At 64.1% G+C, this 14,572-nt stretch overlaps 2 protein-coding genes across 2 annotated transcripts in view; one reads left to right on the forward strand and one right to left on the reverse strand.

Moving 5' to 3' along the window:
• Positions 1 to 14,572, reverse strand: part of DAGLA (diacylglycerol lipase, alpha) — a 51,216-nt gene that overhangs the window by 36,136 nt on the left and 508 nt on the right. The gene's annotated exons all lie outside the window — the stretch shown is intronic.
• SYT7 (synaptotagmin VII) overlaps positions 1 to 14,572 on the forward strand; it is a 140,938-nt gene that overhangs the window by 4,927 nt on the left and 121,439 nt on the right. The gene's annotated exons all lie outside the window — the stretch shown is intronic.

The raw sequence follows: 14,572 nt of genomic DNA on the forward strand, positions 1-14,572 counted from the left end.
GGCTACTCCGCCAGCAAGGGCTACTCCCCTGTGAGGCTACTCCACCAGCAGGGGCTACTCCGCCAGCAAGGGCTACTCCCCTGTGGGGCTACTCCACCAGCCGGGGCTCCTACTGGCCCCCAACTCAGGGCATCCCCTGAGCCGGGTCATAGATTCCTTCCAGCTGAGCAAGGCCTACACCCTCACTGGCCCCCCACACAGACTTCCTGCTTTTGGCTGAACCACCCCACCAGCAGTCAGAGGAGGCTGTTTCCTCTCCTCGTGGTCCCGCGCTGGGAGCGAACACATGCTGAGGAGGCAGCTCAGCCTTCATCTGCGCTGCCAAGTCCAGCATGCGCCGTCGAGCCCTTCGTGCCTCCGTGCCTTTGCACACGCTGCTCTCTGCCCAGAGTGCCTTTCCCAGTCTTCCTCTCCTGGAAACCCCTCAGCCTTTCAGGGCTTTGCCTAAGCACCAGCTCCTCTGGGAAGCCCCCAGAAGCCCCACACCCTGGAAGCAGTCCCGGGCCCCCGGTCGCCCTCGGGCTCAGCGCCACAGCCTAGCAGCTGCTCGGGGACACCAGAGCAGGCTCTGCTCCCTGGCCCGCTGCAGGAGCAGGTGGGCTGAGGTCTCGGCGCCTCTGGGGCGTGTCCAGGCTCTGCGCACCCAGCTTCACCCACAGTCAGAGGCGGCTCTGGGGGCCTGCAGGCTGCCTCCCCAGCTCCAAAAGCAGAAACCGAAGTTAACAGGAGGGGCGAGCAAAGGGAAGGGAAGGGCCTCGGAACTGCGGGGAGAAGGGGGCTGCGGCTGCCATCTGCTGTGGGTGAACACGATGTTTGCAGAACACGCGCTCCTCAGTTCTGAGGTCTTCCAGCCAACTCCGGGAGGGCGGGCCGCCCCTCTGCAGATGGGAGCTGGTGGCGCAGCCAAGCCGAGGGTGCCAGGACCCCTCCCTCCCACCCAAGCCCTCAGCTGCCCCCGGCTGACCTCCCGATCTTCCTGCAGGGCTGGGGGAGTCTGCCAGCCGGGCCAGGCCGCACCGCCTCTAGCTGGGAGCCTCCAGCAGGCTCAGAGAAACCAGCCCTGAGGGGAGGGTGGTGATAACTGCAAGACAGTAACCAGGGCAACAATGCCTGACCAAACCCAACCACCCGCAGGAGGCCCTGGCTCGGGACTTCCCCTTTACGTCACCTCGTCCCATCACGGCAGGAGGAGAGGGAGGGAGAGGTCGAGAGGGGTCCCTGCCCTGCTCCCCGCTGCAGAGGCCCTTAAGGCCCATCAGAAGGTGGTCCAGGGCCCCCTCTTGTTCTTCAAAGCGGGGACTTAGCACGGAGCAGGAGACCACCTGAGTGGGAAGGAGCCTTCTGGCCACTAAGTCATACGTGGCCGTCTGCAGGCCGAAGGTGAGAGCCAGGATGTCGACACTGCCCCCAGGCCACGCTGAGGTCAGCTGGAGGCCAGCAGCAGAATCAGGAACTCTAGCCGGCAGGCCGCTCCGGGCCTCAGCGAGCCCTCTGCAGGGCGGACCTTCGTCCTCTCCAGGAAGCCGGCTCTGGCCAGCTGGGGTGGTGCTGGCCCTGCCTCGAGGGCCCATCCCAGTTTGGCCAGGCCTCCCCCAGCCCCACTCTCTCCAGCTGCTTGCTTTTGGGGCTGCAGCAGGGGTGGAGCCGACAGCGGGTAGGCAGGGGGAGTCCTGCCCTCCTGGCTGCACCCCAGTCCCGGCACTGGGAGGCTGGGCCCCCGGGCCGCATTCCTTCCCTGGGTCGCCCTGTCCCGCTCCTGCTCCCAGTGAGCGTGGCCTGGCCGACGGGCTGTGGAGTGTGGTCGGGCGGCGGCCATCTGGGGTGGGGAGCCTGCATGGGGCGCCCAGCCACCAGGGACGGCTGTGTTCCCAGAGGGCCGGGCGGCAGTTCTCACCAGGGTCCGGGGCTACGAAATCGGCCTGCCGAGAGGGAGCCATCCAGGATCCCCAAGTCATCTTGTGAACCCCAGCCCTGGCAGCCAGCTCCACCGCCCCCCCACCCCAGTTCCTGCTATTCCAGCCCAGAGTGGGGCTGGGGCAGGGGTGATTTTGCCTCCCAGGGGCAACAGGAAGGCAGGGCGTGGGGTGACCACCCAGAACCACAGAGCCCACCCTGCCCCCTCCCCAGCTCGCCCCAGGAGCTCTGCTGTCACCGCCCCCACAGGTCTGCTCGCAAGCTGAGCTCCACAGCACTGTCTGCTCAGCCCTCCCCCAGCCCCCCACACACCGTAATTGCGACACCTCCACCCCATCTGAGGGCTGCACCACCAGCTGGGGGCTGGGGTGCTGGGGGCAAAGCTGTGCGGGGGCATCTGGGGGCCCGGAAGTTACGCAGACCTGTGTGGGTCCGCCCAGGAGGAGCCTACAACGCTCTCCCTATCTCCGGGCCCTCGGCCCCAGGCTGGGTCACCTCGCTGACCCTACTTCCTGCCGCTCACAGCCCCCCACAGGGGCACCCCCCGTGGGTGGTGGATAGCGCTGTCCTCCTGCTGCTCTGGCAGGGCCCTGCAGACTCCGGCCCCAGGCCTCGGCGGCCGCCCGTGTTGGCAGCTGGGCGCTGTGCTCAGCGGGGAGCTGGACCTCTGGCTGGGCTCCCTGAGTGGGGGAAGGCGCTGGGGTGGGCAGTGGAGCAGGAGGGCGGAGCGCTGGGGGGGCCCCTGCTCCCGGGGCGCCCTGCTCCGGGGGTCCCCTGCTCCCCGGCTCCCTCACGTGAGCTGCTCTGCCGCCGCTCCCCAGACACCTTCACACACAGCTCCTGCCGAGGCTGAGGCGCAGCCAGGCCAGGGTGAGTCAGCCGGGGGAATCCCGGCACCCGCGCCCGCTGCTGGGTGACAGTTCCGCTGACACCTACGGAGTGGGGCACCCAGCCCCTCCCAGCAGGGGGCGAGAGGAACACCCCAGCTCTCCCGCCTTCCTGCTCCCTGCAGGCGGGCGGTGGGGCAGGGACGAGTCACGCCCAGGAGCCCTCCACGGCAGGGTGCGCCGTGCCCACGCCTGGGGCCTCTGGGGTCCTCAGGCCCGTTCTGCCCGTAGGGGGAAGCGGCAGAGCGGGCACCGGCCCTGCCAGCTGCCGCCCGTGCGTGGCTCCCCAGACGCTGGGTTTCCTCACGGGGCGCCCCATCTTGTTCCTGGGGGACCCTGGCTTCTGGCTCCTGCTGGCCACCCTGCTCCACACTGCCTGGGACCCCAGGAAGGGCGGAGCTAGTACTTTCCTGAGAGGAGAGGAGGGACAAAGCGGAGGGCCGGTCCAGGGAAGACCGGGCCTGAAAGCCTGGACGAGGGACAGGAGACAGAAAGGAGGGCACGAGCTGCGCCAGCACATCCTGTCCCTCCAGAAACCGCCGGGTCCAGCAACCCGCCCGACCGGTTGGCATTAGTGCCTGTTCACTGCGCTGGCTGCGAGGGTGCAGGGCCGGCGGCTGGAGCTGCCTCTGTCCACCTGCGTGGCGTGGCGTGGCGTGGCCGTGGCGTGGCCGTGCCTCACCCTCGCTTGCCACCCACCCTGCCCCTCGGCTCCAGTGCGGCCAGACTCCTGCCCCGTAAACTAGGTGTCGGTGAGGGGAGAAAGGGGGGTGGAATGCTTGGAGCTCACAGCACCCCTGCTGGGAGTTCTCAGCCGAGGCCTCACCCACTGGCAGGACCTTACGGAGCCCTGGGAGCGGAGCACAGACTGGACAAGCCCCACCCCTGAGGCGCCCACAGTGCAGAATGACAAGAAAACCCACACGTGCTCAGAGCTGCGGCACCCGGACCCCACGGTGGGGCCCGAGGCAGACAGGCGCTCAGGGGGGACTGACAGCTGGCAGCTCACACCAGGCAGAAAGAGGGGGGCAGCGAGGACACGTGTCTTCTCTCCCTCCCCGCGCCCCTCAGGCAGAGGGGTGCACAGCTGGCCCACACAGTGGTCCTGCTCCTTGCACCTTGGTCTGTCTTTGCAGGGCTCTGTGCTGGGCAATCATGGGCCCCAACTCCTGCCCCAGGGGTCTGGGAAAGCTGGTTTCTGGCTCCCTGGGCCAAGGAAAACATGCTCGGAGCACCCAGAGGTCCCGGGGGCTGCCTCTGGGCGTCGTGCAGACACACTTCTGTTTTAGACAACCTGGACTACGGGAGGGAGGAAGGAAACGGTTGCTCAGGGGCTTTCATCTCCCAGCCTGGGGCTTCCCCTCCCCCGTCCTTCCTGAAGACTGCGCTCTTGTGCTACCAGGCAGGGAAGGAGGGCGGCGGTGAGGGAGACCCAGAAACCCATCCATTTCTTTGAGAAAAGACTGAAAAGATGTGACCGCACAAATCCCAAGGGTTTACTTAAATGTCTCTAGAACAAAAGGCTTGAATGGATTTCTCCTGCCTTCGCCTGCCAGGCACTCGGTAGAAAACGGCATAGGGGCCGGAGACTCGGGGCTGCTGGGCGTGCTGGAAACCGAGGCTCAGCCACAGAGCCACGCAGGGGACGCTGGGATGCAGGGACGAAGAGGCCGGGGGACACCTCACTCAGGCTACCCCGGCTCTCGGGCCGTCTCGGAGCCGCCAACACCTTCCTCGTCCTGCCAGTGGCCAGAAGGCCCGGCCCCGGGCTGCTGCTTCCCTGGTGGTTCAGTCTCAGCACCACGGGGGTCTCCGCAGCCACTGCGGCACGAGTTGGATCCCCGGGCAGGGAGCTGACCCACAGGGCGCAGCAGACCTCTGCAAACACTCCTCCTGGGCTCTGCTCAGGGACACGAGCAGCAGACACCTCACCACATCAGCACCCTCTTCAGAGCAGGGCTACAGATCCCCAGGCAGGAGCAGGTCCACCAGCACCCCAGCTGGGCTGGGGGAGCCAGGAAGTCAGCTGGCCTCCAGCACCTCCGGCAGCCCCCTGCTCCATCACCACAGCCACTCGGGGCTCCAACTCTCCCCTCACAGACCAGTCCTCAGAGATTGGGAGGGGTCAGCGGGATTGCAGCTCCCCAGGGAACCTCACCTCGGGGCTGGCGCTCGCTCACCGTGTGCCCCACCCCCTCTCTGTCTGCAGCCGGAGCCAGAGCACAGGGCCTGGGTGGGGGTCCCGCCTCCACAGCCTGCAGGCTCAGGGACGCAGTCGGGGGCAGGAAGTGGGAACTGGGGCGGGAACCAGGAGCTCCCTGGCTCTGAGGACATTCTCTTTTCCGCAGCCAGACTCAGCTCTCTGCCTTTTGAAAGGAAGTAGAGAATAGCTGTGCTCGGCCCAACGAGGCCGCCTCTTTCAACCTTCCAGTTGCTGCCATTTCCAATTACAACTTCAGAGGCGCCTATAATTTATACATCCCAGGATGCACTGCTCCAGCTGCTTTATGAGGGGAGTTCATTACACCATTAAGGTTAAACTTCTATAAAGTGCTGAGCAGTGTGGGCCGGCCGCCTGGCTTAGTTACCACGGCCGGAAGCCTGCTGAATGGGGCTCACCTGGGGAAGGGAGGGGGTCAGGCTCTCTAAAGGGGCCAAGAAATGGAGAAGGCGGCTTTGGCGAACCAGGCCTTCCATTAGCCCGTTTGTTAAACTACACGGTGGGAGCCGCACGCGGCCAGGCAGGCAAGCACAACAGCTCAACATGGCCGGGAGGGAGCCTGTGGGGTGAAAGGAGGCCTGCTGTGTGACCCCAAAGCCGCTTGCCAAGGCTGGTGAGGTGAGCCGTCTGAGGAGGGCTGCAAGCCCCAGCCGGGTGCCCACAGGAGTGGCTGGGCTTCCCGGGCTTGAAGAGTCCGACCCAGTGGCCAATGGTCATCTTTTTATAGGAATCTCTTCTTCCCACGGCTTGCAGGGTTCCCAAGCTCAAGGCCAGGTGGGAGGGTCCAGAGGGGCACCCTGAGAGCGGGGCCTGGCTGGTGGGCTGAGTCCCAACCCGCCAGCTGCAAAGATGTGGCCGGCTGCAGGTGCCTCCAGCTCCGCCAGGGGCTGAGGCCCACACCTGCCCCGCCGGTCAACACGAGGGCCTCCGGCCTGTGAGGCAGGTGCTCCCTGGGCAGAGCTCTGCATTAAGTGAGCCACAACCCCCGGGGCGCGCTCCCACGGCCACCTCTGCTGTCCCTCGCGTGCCGGCCACTGTCCGGGGACTTCCCGAGGACGAGGAGGTGGCTGCTCCGTAAGTCACGACTCCAGAGGCCGCGCTGAGTGCAGGTGCCTGACCAAGGCCCTCCATGAACGAGCGACAGGCCGGGGTGGGGCGGAAAACTCTGGCCCATGTCACGGGGAGGTGCCAGACGAGCAATTTCTTGTCGAAGGTGTGAGGCCGAGAGAAAGTCCTGACTTCCCGGAGGGGGAGGGAGGCAGACTCCACTCGCAGCCGGGTTTCCGCCCCGGGACCCCAGTGTGGACTGTGACCTTCCTGCATCCTGGGAACCCCGGAGGATCTGCTGACGCCAGGACCTCCAGCCTCGGTGGCCCCTCAAGCTGGGCTCGGCAGCTCTGCCGGCCTGCTGGCCTCCGACCCCGGACATGGAGAGGCTGCCCTGCTGCCTGAGCAACAGGCTCTGGGGCTGCAGAGGACGCGGGGCCCCGGGTCTGGTGAGGGGCTGTGAGCCGGTCCTGACGCGCACACGGGGGCTCAGTGCTCACCGCTCTCCCCACGGCCTCGGGGATTGGGGGTTGCAGCTTTGCACAGGAGGCTCAGAGGTCTCTGAGAGGCACTGGCTTCCCCCAAAGCCCCCGGGGGAGGAAAAGGTGGACGGAGCAAAGGCAGCAGGTGGAAGCGGTGCCAACGGGCAGGAAACAAACAGGAGGGAACCAAAAGGAAGAGGGTCGGAAGAGGTCTGGGGCGGGCACAGCGTAGCGTAGGTGCCAGAGGCATGGGGGCAAGGCTGGGTGAGCAGGAAGTCCAGGCCGGCCTGCTTGGCAGGAGTTGCCCGCTGCCCAGGCCACATGGCCTCCGGAAAAGGAGGGTCCTCTCGGCGGGGGACCTGCCCAGGCAGACCAGGAAGGATCCAGAGAGAAACACGATCCTTTCTCCTAGCAGGTAAAGTTTACTGAGTTGGACAATGCTGTTGGCACCGGACCGAGTGCCCAGTTCTCTGGCACCGCTTCCGAGGTGATGTCTTGCTGGAGCCTGACAGCAGCCTGAGAGCCCATCCCATAAGATCCTCCATTTTACTGATGATACGTCTGAGGGCCAGAGAGATTCAGGGGTCTGCACAATGGCGGTGGACCCAGGTGAAGCCCTGGCGTTACGTCCATGTTTGCAGGCCTGTCCCACACCAAACTCCGAGGGAGAACAAATCCTGGGGTTCACTGGCCAGGCCACTCTTGGGTACCCCAAGGAAGCAGGGAATGGCTGGTCTCAGGGCCCAGGTGACCCCCCCGGAGGGAGAGGGCAGGTGCTAACTGGCAGGGAGGTACTGAGCATGGCTGTGGCTGGGCCCCGCCGCTGAGGCTGGAAGCCGGGCAGCCCCCCCCAGCTGCTGGGCCCGAGATTCTGCAACCAGCCCCAAAACTGCAGCGGGGCAGCTGTCCAGGGCCGGGTGAGAGCAGGCGTGAAGCAGCAGTTGGCTAAAGGGCGTGCCAGGAGAGCCTGAGGTAATCCCAGCTTTTTGCGGAAACTTCGGGAAGTGAAACAAAACGTCACCTAACAGCAGTCCAGATTTCCACAGATTTCCGATGAGCAGAGCCAGGCCGCCTCGCCCCTGCGCACAGCCCGAGGCCCTATCCTCTGCCTGAGGGCTCCAGGGGCGCCCCAGGAGCAGCTCCCCGGGATGGGCCGGCACGGAAATGCGCCCGGAGCACAGCTGACAAGAAAGCAGAGGCTCCCAGCCGGGTCCTGGGAGCCTGCCATGAGGCAGCCGCGTCTCAGCGCTTTCCGGACAGACGCAGGGCTCACCTCTTCACCAGGCCTTCCACGTTTCTGGACGGGGAGGCAGGGCCAGGTGGCTGCTGGGCCAGGTCTCCTGCCTCACCAAACAGCCTCAATCGACCTCCTCAGGCTGCCCAGGCATGCTGGCGCTGAGGGGGCAGTCAGGCCCCTTGTGCTCCCGCACAAACCCAGGCCCCCCAGCAGGCGGGCCCCTCCCAGGACAGGGCCGGTCAGCCAAGCAGGACACCAGACTGGGGTTTGTCTCCCCACCCCCCAACAAGGGACCTCCACATCGGGTCCTCCAGAAAAGGCCTGGAATTCACGTGAGTAGTCCAGAGGTCTTGGCCTGGCTCTTTGCTCCTGGCCTTCACGCCAGCTCTAGAATCTCACAGGCAAGCAAACCTAAGCCTCGGGTCACATGTCTTTCCCATTCAGCCTCACCTGTGAGCAGGGGGCGGCCAGTGACGGCGAGACGATGACTATGATGGCGTCTTAGACTCACCGGGCCCCTGGGCCCAGAAAAGCCGAGTGACTCATCTGAGGTTGCCAGGCAGAGCCAGGAGTGGAATGGAGACCCCGCGCCCTCCACCTGCCTCGCTGTTTCCCTGGCATCACCCATCTCGTGTCCACGGCCCCCAGGCAAAGGCGGGCGCCCGACACCGGCCAGCCGTTCAGGTCAGACAGCAGGAGGGGGTGAAGCTTGGGGTAAGGACACAGACAGCTGATAAACAGGCCAGATGAGGTGGAGCGAGACGGGGCCGACGGAGTCAGACAAGTCCCCTGTACCTCCCGGCTGCTGTCCAGAGCCTGGCACTGCCGCCCGTGAGCTGTTTCTAAACCTGAGCTTCTACGCGCACAGGGCTAAGCCTCGCCTATAAAGCAGCCCGTGGCCTGCCTGTTGGCGGGGCTGTGAGGGTGGCGGGAGGGATACACGCAGGGGCATGTGGCGCCTGCGTCCGGCGGCTCAGTAAGTGCTCTTGGCCACTGCTGTTATCTGCAAGGAGGGCCCGGTGAGGGCGGCAGGCCAGACACTGAGCAACGCACACTCAGAGGGGTGCTGTACTCAGTCCCCAGAAACGGTAGGTCACACTGTCCTGGGGCAACAGGCTTCAGGCAGGAGGGGTTCGTGTGCAGCCTGGAGAGGAGAAAGAGCGTCTGGGGCGGGACGCTGAAATGAAAGCATCCTGGTTCAGAGCCTGGTCCCCACCTCAATGCTGTGTGTGCTTGTGCAGGAAACTCAACCTCTCTGTGCCTCCTGAAGAGAGGTCTGGAGCAACAGAGGTCCTCGATACACAGTGTCCACTTCAGCTCCTCTGCCTTCTCAAAGGGGAGCTGTTACTATGACTGCTATTTTGTGGCTGAGCAATGCCTCTGGACACAGAGGCGGGGTGCCCTGCCAAAGCCTGGGTGCCCTGCCAGAGCCCCAGATCTGGGAGGGACTGACAAACACCCGGTGCCGGGTTCTGTCCCTGGGGGGAGGGCCAGAGTGCACCCTGCCATGGGGTGACAGAGAGTGACCACGCACGGGGAGCGCAGGGTGGGTTGTGTATGGTGAGGGGACATCAATAATAAATTAACCTCCAGCCAGTCCAGGAACATCAATCATAAATTAATTAAATGGCTCCAGAAGAGGCGACGACCAGGGGCCTATACAGGATGAACCGGAAGCGGCAGCCTCACTGCGCACAGCCAGAGCCCGCCCGCCCCCAGCCGGCCAGGGGTAGCTCCAGGTGGAGGAGTCGGCTCTCGGGAGCGGCGCCCCAAAACACAGGTGGAGACGAGCCCTGTTCTCCTCCCACCCACCCCCCAGCTCGGAGAACTCTCAAATGCTGAAAGGGTTTTGATGAAACTTCCCAGAATAGTAACCTCCTGGGCTGAACTCAGGCAGGCGAAATTTCAAAAGGTAATTTGGTGAGAAAATGATCAAATGCTTGGAAATAAGTGCTAGGAGCACTGGAACCCCCTTGGTGGGCCCTGGGGGGATGAGAACAGCCTGACAGAGAGCCTGCTGACCCACCCAGTGGAGGCTGTTCAAAGTGCGAGGAGGGACCCAGGTCCGGCTCTGACCCCCACTGCCTCGCCCACGCCCACGTCTCACTGCCCGACCTGACAAGTCTCTCTGCCTCCACCTTCCCTTCCAAAATCAGTTAGGCTGGTCCCTCCCCACTCTCCGGGCAGTCCCTGCCTGGCTGAAGTCCCAGGCCCAGACCCCGCCCTCTGCCGCCTGCTGCAGGCTCCTTCCTAGGCGGCCAGGCCCTGGGAACTGGACCCACCTCCATGCTGCAGCCGGGGCGCCTGGGGACCCAACTCAGCCACTTACCACCCAAACCCCCTGCACGCCGATTCTCTCTCCTTTCATCTCCAACAACACCCACCTCTTAAAAGTGCAGTACAGACCTCATGCCCATTTTGCATCTTCCTAACAGACTTGGAGCACCTTGGGGGCAGTCTGGACCCCGTCAGCTTGGTGTGTCCGAATCACTTTCACTGCTCTCAGTGACCCCCAACCTCTAGAGGGGCTCAAGAAATAACGACAGGATCCAGTGGAAACTGTCCCCAGGGCCCATGATGTTATGCTCGTGTTGACACAGAGGCAAGACTCCGTCCATGCCAAGGCCCGGGTGGAGCTAGTTCTTATCAAGAAATGGGACGCGACCTATTACATCTTCCCTGCGCTAATGTATGCAGATCGTGGTACACCCGGAATCACTCTTCTAGGGGAAAGGTCTGGCCTGCAGCAGCAAAAACATTACTTAGTGGGGCGTCACTTTCACCCAGCTCTCACTCGCCCGCTGCACTCGCTCTCTGACTGCCGTCGTGGGGGGCTTGGCTGTCCCCATCCTACAGACTGGAAACTGATGTGTCGAGAGGCAGCAGGACTCAACTCTGGGGCCGCTTGCCTCCAGAGCCCCGAGTTCCAATGCCTCTGGGCTACCACGCTGTCTTCTGTTGGGGGCGGGGTGTCCCCGCTGACTTCCAGGTGTGTTCCAGGTGGGCTGGAGGGGGCGCTGGGAAGCTGGCGTGTGCTGTCCAGGAGTGACTGCTCTGGCCACGCCTCTGCCTGGGCACGCTTCTCAGGCAGGAACACCGAGAAAGCAGAATGCCCCCTCGGCCATCACAGCGGGAGGGGTCAGCCCCTCCCTCCCACCCCAACACCAAGGCGGCCGCTCCCTGCGCCCACTGTTCTCCCTGCTAGGTGGGGCCCAGCAACGCCAGCCAGCTCGCTGCTCACACCCACCGACACCAGGCCAGCCAGACACCAGAGCCCGCAAGCTCCCACACCGCCAGGCGCTCCACGCCCCCTCAGCCCGCACTTCCCACGGAAACGCTTACGGGCACACGTGGCCTCACCCATGTGCAATCCCTGGGCAGCCCCTCCGCGGTGACAGCCTCACCCCTGCTCATCTCTGCCTCCATCTCGGCCCCGGGCGCCGGGTCTTTCCTGCCGAACACCTCCTTCCTCCACATCACCTCCCAGGACTCCCACACTCCTCAGCACCCCCCACAGAGACCCCCGGAGTGGGGGCAAGCAGTTCACTGGGTCTCCCCTTCCACCCCGCAGATTCTTCCAGCCAGAGCAGGATCAGAAATGAAAATCAAGATTAAAACAGTTTTCAGCCCTGCCCGCTGGGGAGGTGACCACATCCTGCTGGGCCCGGGCTCGCGGTTCTGAGACATTCATCTCCCCTGACCACACGCTCATTGATATTTCCCCAGCGCCGCTCGTCCGCCCAGGGCCGCAGCGCAAGATGTCGCCGTGAGAGCTGGGCTCAGGCGCGCCCAGGTGCCCTAGGCCTGCGGGCGGGGAATGGCGGGTGGCGGCTGTGCCCCCAGTGGGAACCTCAGGCCCTGTGCCCCCAGGTTCCTCTGCCCAGAGAGGCCTGCTCCCTGGCACCCCCGAAGCACAGCAGCTGGGCGACGTGATTTATGAGTAGCCGAGGAAGGACAGGTTGCCAGCAGCTGAGTTCAGCAACTTTGGGTGCAACATGGGTGAAGCAGTGGGACACAGACTGAGTGCGCGAGTGGAAAGGCTCAGCCTGAGAGCGCAGAGCCCCTGACCACTTCACCGTCCCCACCCGGCCTGGAACCTGCTCCACGCTCGTGCAGGGGCACAAGACAGAGGTGGCGACCTGGCTGGGCTCCTGCCGGCCTCAGACCCACAGGACTCCGAAGTAAGACTCAGCCCTGCTTTTGGGGAACAGAGGCCAATTCCTCCTCTCAGCAGCTCTGATCTGTCCCACCTGCCACCCAGCTCTGCTGCACAGAGCCCCAGCATCCCAAGCAGATGGCAAGGGGTGGCTGCAAGGGCTCCCGGAGCCCCAAACCATACGGCTGAGCCACAGTGCAGAACAAACAGGCGGAGGTGTGGAGGGTGAGCTGAGGGGACCGGGAAGAGGAATGTGCATCCCGGGAGGCCGGAGGCTTCCGCTTAAGGACGTGCACTCAGGAGAGCTTTCCACACAGGAACTGAGTGCTGGCAGCTCCTGGGGACACAGAGAAAGGCCCTGCTGAGGGTGTGGGACAGCCCCCGGCAGCCCTCGGATGTCAACCAGGGAATGAATGGCCGAGGAAGCCGGCTGCACTCACGGGGCAGGGTGGGTCCCTTAGCCTGGAAAAGCCAGCTCACCGCCCTGGCAGGGGCCGGGCCGGGCCCTCCTCCGTCTGCCCACGTGGTTTGACACTGCAGCCAGGACACGGGGAAAAACTTTTTGCCTTGGGGAACCAGCTTGTGACAGAGGTTCTGTCGAAGGAATGTTCCAGAAACAGGCCTTCCCACGGGAAGCCTCCCAGCTGTGGGGTCTCTCGCTCAGACTGTGCACGCGGTCTCTCTGAGGGCGGGCCCTGGCGGCACGAAGCAGGGCAGCTGCCCCTGGGCTTCCGCACCTGGGAAGGTCCTTCCAGGGAAGGGGCCGCGGGCAGCCTAGGGCTTCAGGCCACGCTCTGCAGCTCGTTCTCCTTGCTTCTTGTGTGTGCCTGACAACACCCCCCTCCCCAGTCCTGCCATGCAGCCTCAGCCGCCCTCGCAGGACCACCAGCCTGCTTTTTGCAGGCCACAGCCCCCAAAGGCTACACGACTGCTCCCCACCCCCATCCTCAGAAGCAGGAGCCAGAGGAAATTCTCAAGAGAAAACATATACTTCCAAGTCTCCCTCCCACACAGGTACCCCAGATCTGTCAGCCTCACGCAGTCCGAGCCCCGCGCGGCCCATGGGGTGAGTGTGCGGCCGAGCTCCCGCCTCCGGCCGGCTCCGGCCACTCCTGCAGGACTCCAGTCACTGCGGCCCCACTCTGGCCCATCCTCGGGAGACCTGGGGCCCGGTTCCAGCTCAGCAGCTGACTCACAATGCCAACAGATCCCACTCTCCCCACCAGGAGCCTTTGTGCTCGGCCCTCTAGTGCCCCGGGACTGGCCCTGGCCTTCGGCTGCCTTCCTCCCCATCCCCATTCCCGGCTTCTACTCCCGCGGTCTCCCGCCCTGGGCTCTTTACCTGCTGAGAACCCCTGACCTTTGTACAGCCTCTCAAAATCTACAGGCCACATGCATGGGCTTTTTTCCTCCTCTGCGACCACCTCAGGCCGTGGCTCCGGGAGGCAAATTCACCTGCTCAAGGTCACACCGCCGAGACTGGGATCCAAGTTTTCTGGCTCCATGAGCACCAGGCACTCCAGCTGCAAACTGTCTCGCTCAGAAGCACCTCCAAGTACCCCCCACTGGCAAAGGAGCTGCCTCCTGTGCCCTCAATGCTCTTTCTGGACTCCTCCATGTCTTCCCCAGACTCAGCCCAACCTCACCCCATTTGTTTGACCCCAAAAACGCTTGCCCAGGAGAGTCACGAAGACTTAAAGATTTCCTGAGATTTCTCGGGGGGGTCTGCTGACCCCTTGCTGAGTGGAACAACGCGTGACACTGTGTGAGACCCTCACCCAAAGCTCCCCGGAGGATGGTGCGGACACGCAATCCTAGCCCGCTGCTGCAGACTCGTCCAGCAAGGCGCCCAAGCATCGGAGAGGGGCAGCCCCTAGGCAGCCACGAGCGCATGGACACCAGGCCAAGCCCAGCGACTTGGGAGACACATCGGCGCGCACCTGTCCTGCCTGATGACCGGACCCTTGTCAGTCCCACACAATTCTCAGGACACGCACTCAGGGACAGTGACCACCTACGAGGGCCAGCCACCCCTCCCCTCCCCTGCCCCTGCCCTGGCTGGAATCCACTCTAAATCAGCATCCCTACTCCATGCCACCCGGTGCCTGCAGCCTCAGACCCGAAGGGCTCCCAGGAACAGCTCAGCTCTGCTGCCTGAATTCATGAGCCAGGACAATTCATGAGCCAGGATCTGGACAGGCCTGTCTGGTCACCACCAAGGTTCTCGTGATAGCAGCATCCCCTGACATCTGTTTCTCATGTCCATTATAAAGGACACCAACCTTCTCCCAGCTTTTGCCCGCCTCTGGTCAGGGTATCCCGCAGGCATTACAAGTGGCCCCCTGAAACCAGGGTGGGAGGATGGGCACTGACCCTCTTGATCCACCAAGGTCTGAGGGCCCTGGCCACAGATTCTTCCCAACAGGGCTGGGCAGCCCCTGGCACCCCTGCGTGCCAAGGCCATTTCTCACAGTCACACGGGGAACTCCCACCATGCTGAGGACACCAAAGCCTCAAGCCGCGGCCACTGCTGGTCCTGACCATATCAAGGCCAGAACCATCAACATCCAAGCAGAGAGAGCTCCTCACGCCCATGCCAGGCGCACCCCATGTGTCCACGAGAGGACC

Source organism: Condylura cristata, unplaced genomic scaffold (assembly GCF_000260355.1).
Source record: "Condylura cristata isolate star-nosed mole 26May11 unplaced genomic scaffold, ConCri1.0 scaffold00015, whole genome shotgun sequence".
Lineage (NCBI taxonomy): Eukaryota > Metazoa > Chordata > Mammalia > Eulipotyphla > Talpidae > Condylura > Condylura cristata.